General features: G+C 44.3%; 1 protein-coding gene across 1 annotated transcript in view; it reads right to left on the bottom strand.

The window, feature by feature from the left end:
• Nucleotides 1-17,235, bottom strand: part of LOC131760787 (ADAMTS-like protein 3) — a 122,196-nt gene that overhangs the window by 18,245 nt on the left and 86,716 nt on the right. The window lies entirely within an intron of this gene.

Raw genomic sequence — 17,235 nt, 5'->3', positions numbered from 1 at the left:
AAAACAAATATGACAAAGGCAAATTCCTTTAAGAATAGGGCCACAGGAACATATGCAAATACCATTTAGCATTTTGACCACAAGTCAGGAAATGGGTTTAATCACATATAATAGGAAAAACGGCTCTATTTCTATAGCTCCTCTATGGCAGGTGGGGGATGCTGCTGAAGCAAAGGGCTTTGGTCTACTGAGCACCGGGTTAGTTTATGTATATAAGTCAAGGAATAGGAGCCAAAGAGGGTGGGCTTGCTCTGTATTGGGAAGGGAGAGAAATTTGAAGTTGAGTGGGGGTAACGGGAGAGTGGTTGGAAAAGAGGAGCTGATTAAGCCGGATGAATGTGGAGGCAGAGACACAGAGAGAAATTCCTAGCAGTGGGTTGTCACAAAGAAGCCTTTTGGAAACAAAAGTATTGAATATGGATGTTTAAGTGGTTTGCTGTGCAAAAGGCAATGCAACGTTCCTCCCTTCAGGTGGAATAAAAAATCTTTAGGGAAGTAGATTTTGTTCATCCCTGCTTTTGTGAAAGAGGATAATTTCAGGGAACAAAAAGAAGTGTTGCATTTTAAGTTTGGGTCAACGTAGGGGTGAGCAGACTGTAAGCAACATTTCTGGACACAGAGAGGAGCGTGAGGAATTGAAAGAATTTCTTCCCCCACATCTTGAGAAGTCTTAGCAGTTTGCTGGGCTTTGGGAGGTGAAACTAAGAGGAATCTTCTTTCGTTCTTTTTTTTTTTTAACATCTTTATTTGGGTATAACTATTTTACAATAGTGTGTTAGTTTCTGCTTTACAACAAAGTGAATGAGTTATACATATACATATGTTCCCATATCTCTTCCCTCTTGCGTCGCCCTCCCTCCCACCCTCGCTATCCCACCCCTCTAGGTGGTCACAAAGCACAGAGGTGAACTCCTTTCCTTCTTAAGAGCTGGGGCAGCCTCCAGTGATCCAGCAGGGCTACTGGTTTTGAGGATGTCCTTTCTTCCTGCGGTGCTCTGGCTAGAGAGGCTATGGCAGACATGGCAAGGCTTTCTGACAAGAAAGACATGGCATCGCTCTAATCATGACATCTACAATGCACCTTACAAGAGGCAAAACACATGCTCCATGAACACTGAGACACTTTCTCACGATTATTCCCAACTCCTGGGAAGCAGTCATTGTTAGCTCTGTTACAGCTGAGGAAGTTAGTCAAGTCAAAACTAGCTCAGAACCTAAATACACAGAGAAGTGCTAATCACAAGTGCATATATATAGTTTTGTAGTTTCTTCTACAAATATAAACACATGGAGAGGTTAAACTTTCCTAAGGTCAACAGCTAGTAAACACTGGATCTGAGATTCACACCCATGCAGCTTACTCCAGAACTTACCTTTTAACCACAATGTAGGTAGGTCTTGTATATTTCTTGATAGATTTATTCCTAGGCATCTTATACTTTTTATGGCCATAGTAAGCAGGCTCTTTTAAAGTATATTTTATAGTTGTTTATTCCTGACAATTAGGAAAGCAATGAACACTCACGTCTTTATCTTGTATCTAATCATCTTACTAAAGTTTATTATTCTGAATAGTTTTCAAATGATTTTGGTTCTTTTAAAGGTCAACAATCACATCACTTATATGTAATGACAATTTTATCTCTTTTTTCCTATATTTATACCTATAATTTCTATTAACTATTGCATTGTATTAGCTAATGTCTCTAGAACAATGCTGAATCATGTTACAGCAGGCAAATTTGTCTTGTTTCCAGCTTTAAAGGGAACATTACTAATGTTTCGTCCTTAAGCACGTTGTTTGCTTTTGTTTTCTGTTAGCTGTTGTCAAATCAAAGAAATTTCCTTCTGTTTCTAACTCAACGTGGAAATTTCTAAACCTTTGAGCTAATATTTAGTTTATTTTAATTGGATTTTTTTTAAATTAAAGTATTTAAAGTTATTAATTTTCCTTTGAGTACAGCTTTGACTATATATAATATTTTGAGGTGAAATAAACCATTACCATTATTTCACTCATTCAAAAATGTTTACAAAGTGCTTATTATATGTGAGACTTTATGCTGGTGCTAAGGATATGTGACCTAAGTTTCCTTCAGAAACTTGATTTTAGAAGCCTTAATTTTGTGGTCCTCTAGGATCTTAAGATGGAAGATTGTCAACAAACGGGGTAGGCTTAACCTGTCTGATTCTCGAGTGCCTTCTCCAAGCTCCCTGAGAAGTCCCAGCCTTAATTTTTAAATTTTAATTCCCTCCTTTAGAGGGAAACATGATTGCAATAAAAGGACATGAGGGCTTATGATAAACATAAACACTGGATGCCACTGACACGTAAAAGCTGTATTTAATGCAGACTGGAGAGAGGGGAAAGATTCCGACATGAAGGAACATCTAAGCTAATACTTTAGGACAAGTAGAAACACGTCAGGTGAAGGGGGTGGATGTGGCGGTGAGACTGTTTTAGCCAGAGGGAACAGCATGCAAAAAGGCACAGACACGAAGGAAAATATAGTGCATTTGGGGAATCATAAATTGTTTTGTGTGTGTGTGTGTGGTACGCGGGCCTCTCACTGTTGTGGCCGCTCCGCGGCATGTGGGATCTTCCCGGACCGGGGCACGAACCCGCGTCCCCTGCATCGGCAGGCGGACTCTCAACCACTGTGCCACCAGGGAAGCCCATAAATTGTTTTTTATGACTGGAGCTTAAAATACATGGAGTAGGAGTGAGGAGAGATGACTACAGAGGTCAGCAAGTACCCATAAAATGAAAATTTATTATCCACAGTAAGGAGTTTGGTGGCATTTATCCTAAAGGAAATAGGAAATAGTTTCATTCTTTTAAGCAGTGGTTAAAACTACTGGATTGCTGCTTCAGAAACATCGTTCTGGGTGTGATGTAAAATGGGGACGAGGGAGGTAAGGGTCAGTAGGACCACTTAGGTGGTTACGAAAGCAATCGAGGTGAGATGCAAAGGGCGCTGAAACAATGGTGGGAGCAAGGGATCTGGAGAGAATAGATTCACTTAGTAAATATTACAGAAGAAAAATCAGTAGGATTTGGTGACTGATGTTCTACACGGGAGTGAAGGAGAAAAAGGATTTAAGGATGACATGCAGATAGAGGGTGGTGCCATTCATTGAAACAGGGAAAATAAGAGAAGGAGCAGACCTGCATGATAAATTCTTATAAGCATGTTGCGGCCTGAGAGGCAGGTGTCGACTTTTACACATACTCCTAGGAGCCTGCGGGAACACTCCGGGGACGAGGACCGGTGGGCGCCATTGTCATGCTCTCCCTCTGCTGTGCTCCAGAGCTTCAGAATCTCCCAGAAGAGAGCTTTTACACAAGTCTGCCCTGATTTTTGTGGCTGCCACCTGCGGATGCCTCTGGAGGACAGGGCAGCCTGTGTTCCTGGTCCCTTGAGACCGTAATAATTGGTGTCACCCAGAAAAGAGCTCATACTCCTATCTGGCACCCTGATTTTTGTGATTGCTGTCAGGGGAAACCTCTGTATCACATGGCTCTGGTGGCCAATGGGGCTTATACTTGTGGGTCCCACAGGATTGTGGCCAATGGCGAAAGAGTTCTTAAACAGGTACCGCCCCCCAGGGCACAGCAAGAGGCCACAGACCCAGGTGCTCCTTCTTTCTGTGAAGGAGGCCTATTAGCTAAGCATCTTGACTGCACCCGAGGGGCAGGCTTCTGATTAAATATGCATCTTGGGGCTGACTGTGATCCCTTGCAGAGACCTCTGAGGGTGGGAGCTGTCTTCATGCTCACCCTCTGCCATGCTCCGGGGTGCCAGTGTTTCCTGCAGGCAAGCTTTACGTGCATCCAGTGCCCTGGTTTTTACCTCTGGTATCCTGTTTTTATTTTTATTTTATATTGGAGTATAGTTGATTGACGACATTGTGATAGTTTTGGGCGTACAGCAGAGTGATTCAGTTATACATACACATGTATCCTTTTTCAAATTCTTCTCCTATTTAGGTTATTAAAGAATACTGAGCAGAGTTCCCTGTGCTATACAGGTCCTTGTGTGTTGTCCATTTTAAATATAGCAGTGTGTACATGTCAATCCCAAACTCCCCATCTATCCCTCCCCCCAACCATGCTTTCCCCAGGCTAACCATAAGTTCATTCTCTAAGTCTGTGACTGTTTCTGTTTTGTAAGTAAGTTCATTTGTATCTGGCACCCTGGTTTTTGTGGCTGCCACCCAAGGGATGCTTCTTGATCTGGTGGCTCTGTTGGCCAGGGTTGGAAGGGGTGGGTGTGGGGTTAGCGGTGGGATGGAGGTGGGGGAGGCGGAGGGTGGCGGCTTGCATTCCTGGGTCCCACAGGACTGTGGCAATCAGAGAGGTAGTTCTTGACAGGCTACCACCGCCAGGGCACCACATAGACGACGGACTGAAACACACCCTTAGTCTTTCTATGAAGGAGGTCTCTGCTTGTCCTGGAGTTTTGGCCTGAAGGGCTGGCTTCAGGTCTGGCTCACATTTAGTGGCCTATGGAGTTGCTTTTCAAGGAACGTAGGCTGTAGAATGTAGCACCCCTTGGCGCTCTCCCTCCGCCTCACGCTAGCTCACCACTATCACCCAGAAAAGGAACTTACACACTCATTTGGGGCCCTGCTTTCAGCAGCTACCACCCAGGAGACCCCTCCAAATCTTCTGACGCTGGTGGGCATCAGGGGTTACACTTACAGTCCCACAGGACTGTATATATCTATATACTTAAAGGAAAAACTGATCCTGAGGGTCAAGCTTGCAGTCGGCCTGAATCTAGGTTCTGAGAGCCTCCCGTTTGAGACAGTGACAGGTCTTAGCACATCCTCAACTATGAGGAGTTGTTAAATACATACATTAAGTCCCCTACATGCAAACCTTCAAGTTGCGAACTTTCAAAGATGCAAACGTGCATTCGCGTGTCCAATCACGAAGTTAGTTCACGTGTCTACAGTACATTGTCACATCGTGTGCATCTTCTACAAGTGGTTGTGCTTTTGTGTACTTTACAGTACTGTATAGAGGGCAGTAGTACAGTATCTTTAGTTCAAGCCCAGGAAGTCTGGAAGCAAGTGTAAAAGCAGCAGTGATATAGCTGGTACTTTTCAAGGTAATGTACTGTAAGATTAAAAATGTTTTCTTTATTTTTTGTTTTTTTTTTAATGTATTATTTGTGTGAAAAGTATGACAGACCTATTACAGTTCAGTACTATAGAGCCAATTGTCTTAGTTGGGTACCTAGGCTAACTCTGTTGGACTTGCCAACGAATTAAACTTACGAACGCACTCTTGGAACGGAACTCGTTCATACGCAGGGGACTTAACTGTAGTAGGTTAACTGTAGTAGGCTGCTTGCACAAGCACAAAGGTTAGAGAGACAACCAGGAGCTGAGGCAGAGCTGAGTGACAAGGTTCATCTCCTGCATGAGGCTACTCCTTCAAAACTGGGAAAGGTTGTTGCTTCATCTCTATAGAAGCCAACACAGACACAGAGTGGTTGAATGGATGAAAAACCAAGACCCATCCACATGCTGCCTACAAGAGACTCCCTTTAGATGTAAGGATACACACAGACTGAAGGTGAAGGGATGCAAAAAGATATCCCATGCAACTGGAAGTTAATTTCATGAGGAAAACTGTAAAATCACATAGATGTGGAGACTGAAAAACATGCCACTGAACAACCAATGGATCATCTTGCTTTTGTAGATTTTCTTGGGACATAGCACATACACTACCTAAGATTGACCTTGGTGATACAGTGGATGCTCTCGTGTGCTTCTTGAGTGCTAGTTCAATGCCATTTTTTACCGCCTAACCTCAGCATTCTGACTCAGAGCTCTAATGAGCAGAAATTCCTCCTGGCCCCATCTAGATAGATCCCATCCAGCATCTCTGCTCCCAGTGCTGACTATACTTGGTATCTCTTTTACACACTTTATTTTTATTTCAAAGGGTAACATTAGGAACAGCAAATCACGTCTCCCTCTTTTCTGCCTACAGACCACAGAAGTAAATCTGCGGTTTCCTGAAAGCCTCAGACCATACTGCTCAAAAATGTCAAGAGTAAAGTTGAGAGACTAGGTTAAATTTCTCTTGGGATTCCTTTCAGCTGAAAGATATGTGTGAGATAAATTCATCCGTTCGTCCATCCACCCACCTGTCACTTTATATATTTATTCAACTCACTTTTATTATGTACCTCCTATGACCAGCACTCTTCTTGAGCATTATTACTGCATTAATCTCTCACCTCTCCAGTAGATCATGAGCATAGCGCCTGGCAAAGAGTAGACAAATGAATATTTGCTGAATGCATAAATGAGTGAACTACTAGAAGAAAATTATATCCCAAAGATTCGTCAGCATGACTTCCTGGTTATTCACGCCAGTGTTCTCTTCCAAGTGGCAAAGATAAAATGCTGACTCTATTATTAAAAATCTTCATAAATTCAGATGCTATTATTTTGGAATCTGTGGTAATTTAGAAAAGGGCGGTATTAGCTGGGAGGAAAATAAACTCCGTAAATATTTTGAGGCAAAAAATGTGAAACATTTCAGAAATCCTTTCAAACACTTAACTAGCCTCTGTGTATATGAATTTAAATTGTTATTTATTAATTAAAGGGATTCCTTTAAGACCTCTGCTAAGTCATTCTCTCTTGAGTAACTGAACATTTTTTAAAGCAACACTAAGTTTGAAAATATTTTACAATTTAATTTAATTTTATTTTATCTCCTGCAACTAGTCCCAATTAAGGGGAGTTTTCTCAAGTTATAAAACCTCTTACAGTGAGAGACCCTGAAGCACTTCACATATATTGGCTTATTCATTATGCCTCTATCATAAGAAGCATGCAAGCAACAGTGCTGTCAATTCTAAATTGAAAACAGGTGTACTAAAGCCCTTCAGCCAGGTAAAACAAGCCACGTGGAGTCCTCGGGGAAGAGCACTCCAGGCAGGAAGAACAGCTCACGCTTCAGCCCTGAAGCAGTGTTCTTACCATGGGGTCCCTGAACCTTATGTAGGTCCACAGATGGAATTCAGGGGTTTGTGACCTTTCCACTTACTCCAGCTGAGATGTAGCATTTCCATCAACTAGGAACATAAGCAACAAACCAAGGTAGCAGTACCTTGGACGAAAATATCTGGAAATCACAGATATTTTCATATCACATTATAATTCTTACAGATATCTCACAATATCTTTTATACCATCACTACTTCAAAACTATGGTATTTATTGGATGAATGTTAGCTTTTCAATTGAATGCATTAGTAAAAAAACGATTAGATCGCATACTTACTTTATTAATATTGTGATATCTGTATTTTGATTATAATTGGTTTTCTTTGTAATATATAGTCTGCATCTGAAAACACTGTTCTGAGAAGCAGTCCCCTAGGCTTCATCAGACTAGACGTCAGGGCATGCTTCTCTTACTTTGGAAAAAGATAAAAGAACACTGGCTGCAGGGATGTGAGCAAGGTCAGAGAAATGGCAGGTCAGGTGGGGACGCAGATCACAGAGAGCCTTATAGGTCATTGTAAGGCTCTGGTTTTTATTCTAAAGGCTTTGAAGAGTTGTGTGTTCTGACTCTTGATTTTAAAGGATTACTGTGACTGCTACGTTGAGAGTAGATTGTAGGGGGCAATGGCAGAGAGGGAGACCAGCGAGGAGGCTGTGATTACAATCCAGCCTAGAGGTGATGGTGGGTTGGAGCAGCTTGGTAGCAACTGAAGTGGTGAGAAATGTTCAGATTCTGGATATATTTTGAAGGTGGATATATTTTGAAGGGTTTCTCTGGGGAATGGGGGATTGATGGATAGAGGGCTATGTCAGAGAGAAATGCAGGTCAAAAATGATGTCAGGATTTTAGGCTCACGCAACTGAAATAAAGGCACTGCCATTCTCTGAGACTCAGAGAAAAACTCCATGAAGAAGTAATTTTGGGAGAAAAACTCAGGCATTCAGTTTTGGATAAGTTAGGTTTGAAACATCTGATATTCACTGGGAGATGCTGAATAGGCACTTGGATCTGTTCACCTAGAGCTGAGAGGAAAGGTCTGTGCTGGAAATACAAATCAAGGAGTTGTAAGCATACAGATGACATTTGAATCCTTGGGCATGAATGAGATTGATGAGGGAGTGAGTACAGCTAGAGAGCAGAAAATGTCTGAGGACTAGTCCTGAGGTACCTTAACTTAGAGATCAGAGATATGAGGCAAAGCTGGCAGAGGAGGCTGAAAAAGAACAGGTGACACGGTGGGTGTAGAACTGGGAGCGTGGTTTCCCAGAAGCTGAGGAGAAAGTATTTCACCAAGGAGGGAATAGCAACTGTCAAAGGCAGTCACTGCCAAGTAAAAGGTCTGAGGATTGACCACTGAATTGGCAATGCACAGACTTACATGGTGGGCCTGTTGGTAACCTTGAGGACAGCTCTGAAGGTTGAGTGGTGCTGATAAACTTGGCTGTAGTGAGCTCACGGGAGGATGAGGGGAGATGAAATTGGAGACTGTACAAACTACTCTTGAGGTGTTTTGCTATGATGGAAATTGAGGAATGAGGCAGTAGCTGGAGGGGGGAATGGAGTCAAGGTCAGGCTATCTAATGATGGCTTCACTCACCTGGAATTTGCAAACTCTTCCTAACCGTTCTCCCTGCTCCTACACTGGCCTTCCTTTCACTCTTTGATTCCCTACAGTCTATTTTCAACATGGTAGGCAGAGTGTTTCTCCTAAAATATAAGTCAGATCAGCTCATTCCTCCAATGGCTTCCATCTCATTCAGAATAAAAAACAAAGGGCTTATGATGGCTTATATGGCATTACGTGATCTGCTTCTATTATCTAAAAAAAAACAAAAAACAAAAAACAAACAAAAAAAATGCTGAGAGCCAGAGAGAGACAGATTCTTGATGAAATCATTTATGTTCCTGAATCTAGATGTGTCCAAAGTTAGCTACACCCTAGGACTTTTCAGTTTCCAGGGCCAGTAACTTCTCTATTTTTCTTGAGCCAGTTAGAGGTGGGTCTAACACTTGTAACCATGGGCGTCTGGACTAAAAAGTTAGGTATGAAAACAACCCAGATGGCCAAATGGCCACAGCAGCACGCAATTCTGGGAACAAACTGGCATCATCGTGTTCCAAAAGAAAATGTTGGAGATAAGAAGTTTGCAATGAGGAGGGTGAGACCATAGCACTCTACACGAGTAACCTGACCAAGTTCATCAGCTTTTAAGAACACAGTGATAATTCCTATGCTGACAATGCCCTCATCTGCCTGTCCAACCTGAACCCATCCCTCAAGTTCAACACCAACAGCTCCTAGACGTCTCCCATCCACAAGTCCCAAAGATGCCTCAAACGCAGTAGGTCCTACAGCAAATTTGTTCTCCCTCTCCTCTTACCTCCCCATAGGCTTGTTCCACATCATCATTTCAGCACTGCATCTGTCCAACCTCCCCACCTCAGAGCCTCAGAGCCACGCCCGGATCTCGCCTCTGCATCCTCCATGCTTCATTTGCCACCAAGTTAGAAAAAAAAATGACTTCTAACTTAGGGTGTTCCTGGATCATCTCCTCTTCTCCATTCTCATGGTCAGTGCTGTGGCTCAGAGCCAGAGTTCCTGCCTTAGTTACTGAAACAACCTCTTAGCTGGATTCCCCACTCTCCAACAATTCTTGTTTTTTTAAAAATTTTTATTGGAGTATAGTTGACTTACAACGTTCTGTTAGTTTCAGGTGTACAGCAACGTGAAACAGTTATACATATACGTATATCCACTCTTCTTTAGATTCTTTTCCCAAACAGGTCATTATAGAGTATTGAGTACCTCCTAGACCATTGGTGGGAGTGTAAATTGGGACAACCATTATGGAGAACAGTATGGAGGTTCCTTAAAAAAGTAATTACAGAACTACAGTATGATCCAGCAATCCCACTCCTGGGCCAACAATTCTTCACGCAGCGCAAGTCAGAGGGAGCCAAGTGCTGAGCCCTGACTGCCTTCAGAAGCTCGTGGCCCTGGCATTGTCAGTTCCACATCATTTAGCTCCAGGCACACTCCTAGCCTGACTTTCCAACCCTCCTGCCGGGTCTCTCCTTGCACAGACCTCAGACTGTAGCCAATTCCGTGTCCTGCAGCAAGCCTGCCCTTGCATGCCAGCTGTCCTCACTCATGCTCTTCACTCTGGAATATTCCTACCTTTTTGTCTTCATGGGCCTGGTCACACCTCCTGGGACCTCCCACACAGAGCTGCTTGTCTATTCCTCCCAGTTCCTACAGTGTTTTATTCGTGCGGACACTATCGCATTGACAACGTTACGTCATGGTCAGTATCGCGTCTTTCTGGGAGCTCCTTTCTGTCAGCTGAGCATGTAGGAGGTGCTCAGAAGAGTGTGTTGAATTGAAAGTGTTCAGGCTCTTCTTGGCGACGGCCATTCTGACTGGTGTGACGTGATACCTCAGTGTAGTTTTGATTTGCATTTCTCTAATTAGTGATGTCGAGCAAAATTGGGTCATTTGTAGAGATGTGGATGGACCTAGAGTCTGTCATACACGGTGAAGTAAGTCAGAAAGAGAAAAACAAATATCGTGTATTAACGCATATATGTGGAATCTAGAAAAATGGTACCGATGAACCTATCTGTAGGGCAGGAATAGAGATGCAGACATAAAGAACAGACGTGGACATGAGGGGGGAAGGGGAGGGGGAGACGAATTAGGAGATTAGGACTGACATATATACACTACCATGTGTAAAACAGATAGCTAGTGGGAACCTGCTGTATAGCACAGGGAGCTCAGCTTGGTGCTCTGTGATGGCCTAATGGGTGGATGGGGGCGGCTGTGGGAGGGAGGTCCAAGAGGGAGGGGATATATGTATGCATATAGCTGATTCACTTCGGTGTACAGCAGAAACTAACACAACATGCATGGTGAAGCAACTATACTCCAATAATAATTTTTAAAAAAGCATTCAAGGCTCCTGTTGTGGACTGGATGTTCATGCTGCATTCCTCCCACCTCCACCACCAAATTCACCTGTTGAAGCCCTAACCGCCCACAGGATGGCATTTGGAAATGGGGCTTTGGGAAGGTAATGAGCTTTAGATGAGTTCATGAGGGTGCATCTCCCATGATGGGATGAGTACCCTTATTTAAAAAAAAAAGGAAGATACTGGAGATCTCTCTCTCTTTCCATCATGTGAGGAAACAATGAAAAGATGGCTGTCTGTAAGCCAGGAGTTCTCACTAGACACCGAGCCTTCAGGCACCTTGACCTTGGACTTCCCAGCCTCCAACACTGGGAGAAATAAATGTCTGCTGTTTTATCCACCCAGTCTATGGTATTTCAGTATAACAGCCTAAGCTAAGGCAGCTGTAGAGGAGGACTTGACTTTGGGGTTGTTGCCTGTCATGGGGCTCACCCGTCCTCAAGGCCTTAGGAAACAGGTTCTGCTGCATTCACACCCCAGGCTGGCTGAGACCCTAAGGGAAGGACGTCACCTTAGAGCATCTAGCGGGGCGCAGTCTCAATTCCTGCAGTGCCGTCCTGCTCTGGCCGCACCGGCTCGGAGTGACCAGGCTCCTCTGCCTACCCAGGGCTCCTGACAAGCTCCAGAGCCTCTCCGCAGTTCAGCCAACCTGAAGTCTGAGCTGCAGGTGATTCCATGAGGGGAATGAGCTCCCGTTTCAGGGTGCTCCCTGAAGACACCCCACCTCAGTTGTTCTGAAACGCAGAGCAGGGGCTGGTGAGGATGGTGGTGTGAACGCTGTGCTCAGGAATTCTGCGGTTCATCTCAGCAGAACTTACTGTTCAGCAGAAATTTTTTTTAAAAAGGGAAATCTCCCAGCATGATGTTTTTGGAGTCCATTTTGGTCAGTAGTTATTGTGATTCTCTATGACTTCCTAGTTGCTTTCAGTCTCCCGTGCCTGTGCTTACATCACGTGGTGTAGGAGATGACACATCTGCTACTCCGACTGTCCCCCCACCCACAATCGCCTACACCTTTATGCAGACAAGATCCATCCATCCACTGAATGCTCTGGAAGTGCCTACTATGTGCCCACACTCCTCTAGGTACTGGGGTCCTAGCTTTGCTGAAATGCTGAACATCAGCTTCTCCCACCGTTAGGCTTTCAGCAGAGTACAAGGAGGGTAAGACTTCTCTCAGGAGTCGGCCTCTTTTTTCAGCAATCTAAGGAGACACACTCTATGGGCCTCTCACTTCGTATGAGGCCTCAGGCAACCATCAGCCAGCGAGTTTCCTCAGGGCTGAGACATGCAGATTGACCTCAGGAACACCAGAGCAGTGCATTACACACAGCAGGCGTGTTGAAATAAATTGAATGGAACAAACTACAGGTCAGAGAAATTGTTCTGATCTACAGTATACAACTCTGGTTTTCTTTTTTCTTTCTTTTCTTCTTTTTAAGCTTTAGAGCTCTTTCATTTCATTTAAAAAAAAAAGTTTTTTTAAAAATTTATTAATTTTAATTTTTGGCCGCATGGGGTCTTAGCTGCAGAGCACAGGCTCTTCATGGCGGCACACAGGCTTCTCTTCTAGCTGAGGCGTACGGGCTCAGTAGTTGTGGCGCACGGGCTTAGCTGCCCCGCGGCACGTGAGATCTTAGTTCCCCGACCAGGGATCGAACCCGTGTCCCCTGCATCGGAAGGTGGATTCTTAACCACTGGACCACCAGGGAAGTCCCTCTGGTTGTCTCCTAAAGAGGGTGATGCTTCTCCTTCAGAATATCTTGCAAGGTTTAGATGCGTGCATTTGTAGGCAGCGGCTGCGTAAGAGGGAGAGAAGAATATAGAGTTCCTATGGCGATCCCAGGAGGTTACAAGTGAGGACAGGAAGGCTGAGGGTGAAGGAGAACAGGGAGAAGAAGGGCTGAGTCATGACATGCCTTTGCCATGATCCCTGCATCTTCGGCCTTGCTTGAAAACCTTGCCAAATGCTTGGTATTAATGGATGTACTCCTATGAGCAGAAACCAGTCAAGGAAGTGAGTTTTTCATCCTTGGTTGATGGAGGGCAAAAGAGAGACCATACGAGGTCGGTGCAAGAGAGAGTGAGAAGTAGAGGGTCCAGGGCAGTGTAAGCCCCCAAGAACTATCCGAAGTCACTTCCAGAAGGCTTTGGAATCTCCAAACCCTTCTGGAACTGACAGGGGTCAGAGACAATTTAAACCTAAACCAATGATACTGAGTTTACGCAGATAGTAATGTTCTACACAGATAAGGAATTTCAGAAAACAAAACTAAACTTGGCAACTTTTTAGATGTAAAGGGGGAGACAAAGGTCTCCAGTGCTGAGGAAAGGAGCTGACCCTGCAACTCAACACCTAGAGCATCACTGCACCTGTGAATGTTTTCAAAGAACTGCAGAGGCCAGAGGAAACTCAGATGGAATTCTTTATGGTCTTTCAAACCTACAAATGTTTGCTCTGTTGAAACAGCCATAAAATGTCAGAAATAGTTTAAACTTATTTATCTAACCTCAAAGACAGGCTATTTCCCCTAAGACTTACAGCTCAGAAATATTCAATGTTCTGTTTCCACAATGCTGAAATCGTTTTTGAAAGGCAAATGTTATGGAAAAAAAGTTCAGATCTGGAAGGGCTGTGAAAAACGCGTGTTGCAAAAAGTCTGCACCTCTGGGGTGTCTTTAAAATAGTCACTGTTTAAAGACAAATTTCCTTCACCCTTGAAGGGCTCATGAAATATTCTATACTATAAAATCCTTGGCCTCTTCAGACTGCTCTAAAATGCTAGATTTTTCTATCAATGTATCACATATATTACACTTGTATGTTTTGTTCATTGGTTTGTTTCCTCCAGCTACTCAACACTCATAGTCTCTTTTTCACAGATGAAAACTGAACATTTAAGCTACCACTAGTCACCTCCAGGGAATGGGAAGAAATGATGCTGCCAGTTTATAAGATTAGAGGCAAACTGAACACAGTGTAGGCAAAGCACAAAGGAATCGTTACTAATCGATGAAACAAATGAACAAGAGTTCACAGTTTCAGTGTCAAAGAAAGTATCTCAAAGCTACTAGCACAAAAGGTACATACCCTTCTTGACTGGCAGGGTCAATCTTCACAATGCAGTACATTTTGCAAGGCATTTCCCTCTTTTGAGTTAACTGCATACCCTTTTGTTCTTTTGGCAACAGATATGTAACTGTGTTTTCTGGATATAAAGGATTTTCCTTCAATGAGGCCATATCCAGAACTTCCTCCAAATATAAGGCTCTGGCTTTTACCATTCACAGAATTCTCTTGAATAGCTACGGAAGTACGTCCTCTTTAGTAGAATTATGTTAACATATTGGCATAATCAGGTCCCCAAGTAATTTGATCTGAGGACCTTAGAAATAATCTCGGTCATAGCATCGATCCCCAATTCCATAATCAAGAGTCTTTCCTCAAAGGCTTTTATTTTTATTTTTATTTTTTTATTTTATTTTTTTGCGGTACGCAGGCCTCTCACTGTTGTGGCCTCTCCCTTCGCAGAGCACAGGCTCCGGACGCACAGGCTCAGCGGCCATGGCTCACGGGCCCAGCATGTGGGATCTTCCCGGACCGGGGCATGAACCCGTGTCTCCTGCATCGGCAGGCGGACTCTCAACCACTGCGCCACCATGGAAGCCCTCCTCAAAGGTTTTTAAAACGTGTTTATTTTGCCATAGAGGAAGGGTGCCTGCCAGCAAGTCCTCTTCCTGGTGTGGTCATCCCTGACCTCTCAGCAACCCTGGACTCCTGCTTTGCTTGGGACTGAGCAGATCTCTCTAACTCCAACAGTCGTATCTCACAAGCACTCCACAGTTCACTACTGGATAGTGTCCTCTGGGGTCCCGTTTATAGGCTAGAAAGGACCCCTGAGAGTTATTCTACATATTTTCTGAAAACCGAAAACCTCCAGTGGTTCCCTGAAGAACAAGACTCAAAGTCAAAGCTGGTGCAAATCAAGCACAGGGATGCATGCTGGAGTTTACAAGTGTTGACAACCACTGACCCCAGCACAGGGAATTCCTCAACAGCAGCTCAAATGGGGATAATCTTGGGACATTCGGAGGCCTTTCCTGATAAACATCAATTTTGGTAATCTATCAATGTAACATTGGGACGTGGATGGACAAATAGCTTTGATACGTTCCTTAAAAGCTACATTCAATGTATGGCTTGTTTGGAAGTCATACACCATGACCTACAAGTTGATCTTGCTGCGGCCACCAGCAAACCCTGGGAACTACGTGTGGGCTGCTGTCAGTGGAGCTCCCGGGGTGATCTCTCAAGGCCTGGTTGACTCCCCAAGGCTACTTTTCCTTCTCCCTCAAGGCATTGACACTTCTCTTGTGTCTCTGAGCTGCCCCACTTACCCTGTTGAGCAGTTCCTCTCTCCTCAGGAGTGATGGGGAGTAAGATTCAGTTTTCCTAGCTCCATAGCTTTGACACTTCTTGGAGGAGAAAAGCACAAAAGCCCTTCACTGTACGGGTACCACTGCTCACAACAGCTCATCCTCCGGCCCCGGGAACCTCACCGTTCTCACCTCACTGTGGGTAACGCTAAGATTTTCTATGTGCCTTCTCTCCACTAGGGACTTAGTTGCTATTCTCTTTTATCACTTGGAAAATTTCTACTAATTTTTAAAAGAGCCATCTTAAAGCCACTCTTCCATGACCCCCTCTGACACTGAAGCTGATTCCTCCTCTGTGGACCTTTGAACATGCTGACATGCCTATTCCACCTTCAGAATGAGCCCAGAGCATGGCCCTGGCCCTGCCATTTAACCCCGGTTTCTGGTTCACTCCTTGTTACCCACTGTTTCCTAAGGGAGAGTCTCTCAATTTTGAGATAACATTTGAGATAAGTTCCAGGAGGCACTTTGGCCCCACTTACTGGCTAAAGCACTGGCTCTTTACCTTAACCTTGGCTACACATTAGAATCTTCTTGGGAGTTTTAAAAAACCTTGATTTCCAGGCCATACCACGGACAAATTAAATCAGACTCTCTCAGGGCAGGGTGGGGTGGGGTCTGAGGTGATGTCCAGGCCTGAACTGACACTACCCATGGTAATAAAATGGCTTGAGCAGATTGTCTGTCAGTCATGAAAATGAATACATGGGTATTCAATTATCAAATACATAACAGGCAGGAATAAATGAATGAAAAATAAGAAGAAACAGAGGGGCTCCTAAATTGGGATGTTACCAAAGATGCTGAAATTCTATTCCGGTCCTCTGTTATCGCACCCTAATGTGGGGTGTTCTCCTCACAGTGACTCTTTTTCTAACATCAGTAGTTCCTGAATGCCTTTTTCAGGCTGTACTGAGAAGCTTTTAAAAATTTCTGGAGATTGAATTCCAACTAAATTTCCTCTCCTCAAGTCCCCACCTCCTGTGGGTCCTGTGCACCCTGCTCTCTCTCTAGGAAGGCGCGATTAGGGCAGAGGAGTGAACGTGGACAAACATGTCATCCGAGGGCTTCTGATGGTTCTGTGTGTTTAACACGAGAAGGATTCCTCCAGCCTCCACAGCTATCCTGAGCTCTCCACCCACGTCCAGGGGATCTCAGAGCATAAAAGAGCTCAAGTTGAGACCCCTGGGGGGCAGAGAGCAAGTAGGCCCTTTCTAACAAGAGAAGCAGATACGATTGGTTTGAGGCGTTGCCTCTTACTGCCTTTAAAGAAAAGCTCTCCAGCTGCTCCCTAGCAGATCTCAGACAGGTCTGGGGAGCTCAGCACCGACCACGCTGGCTTCCGCTCTGACAGCATCTGAGGAGCCAAGAGGACACAGGGCCCGCCCCAGGCATCACTTGGAGACCCAGGGGAGTGAAGCAACTTGTCACATTATAAAACTGAGCTTCAGAAGATCACCAAGAGAAGACCTGAAGTCGGAAAGCAAAGAGGAGGAGCCCAGGAGGAACCCTGCCCACGGGATCAGCATCCAGCAGGCTCCCCCAGGACCCAGTCATGACAGTGTAGGTGGGCTTAATGCGTCTTCATATCAGAACTGTGGTAATAAAAAACCATGGGGGTAAAAGCTGTCATGGCAGAGAGCTTATATATTAGTTTGGGAGTCATAAGCCCTATTCTAGTATTCCAGCCAGTGGCTTTCAAACAGTAGCAGAACCGATTCTTAACCTTTTTTTTGTATACATATAAGGAAGTCCAATTGACAAAACTGCAGAAATGTGGAGGTCTC

Source organism: Kogia breviceps, chromosome 8 (assembly GCF_026419965.1).
Source record: "Kogia breviceps isolate mKogBre1 chromosome 8, mKogBre1 haplotype 1, whole genome shotgun sequence".
In the NCBI taxonomy this organism is placed as follows: domain Eukaryota; kingdom Metazoa; phylum Chordata; class Mammalia; order Artiodactyla; family Physeteridae; genus Kogia; species Kogia breviceps.
Note: the sequence above shows the minus strand (reverse complement) of the source record. Positions and strands in the feature narration are given on the sequence as shown.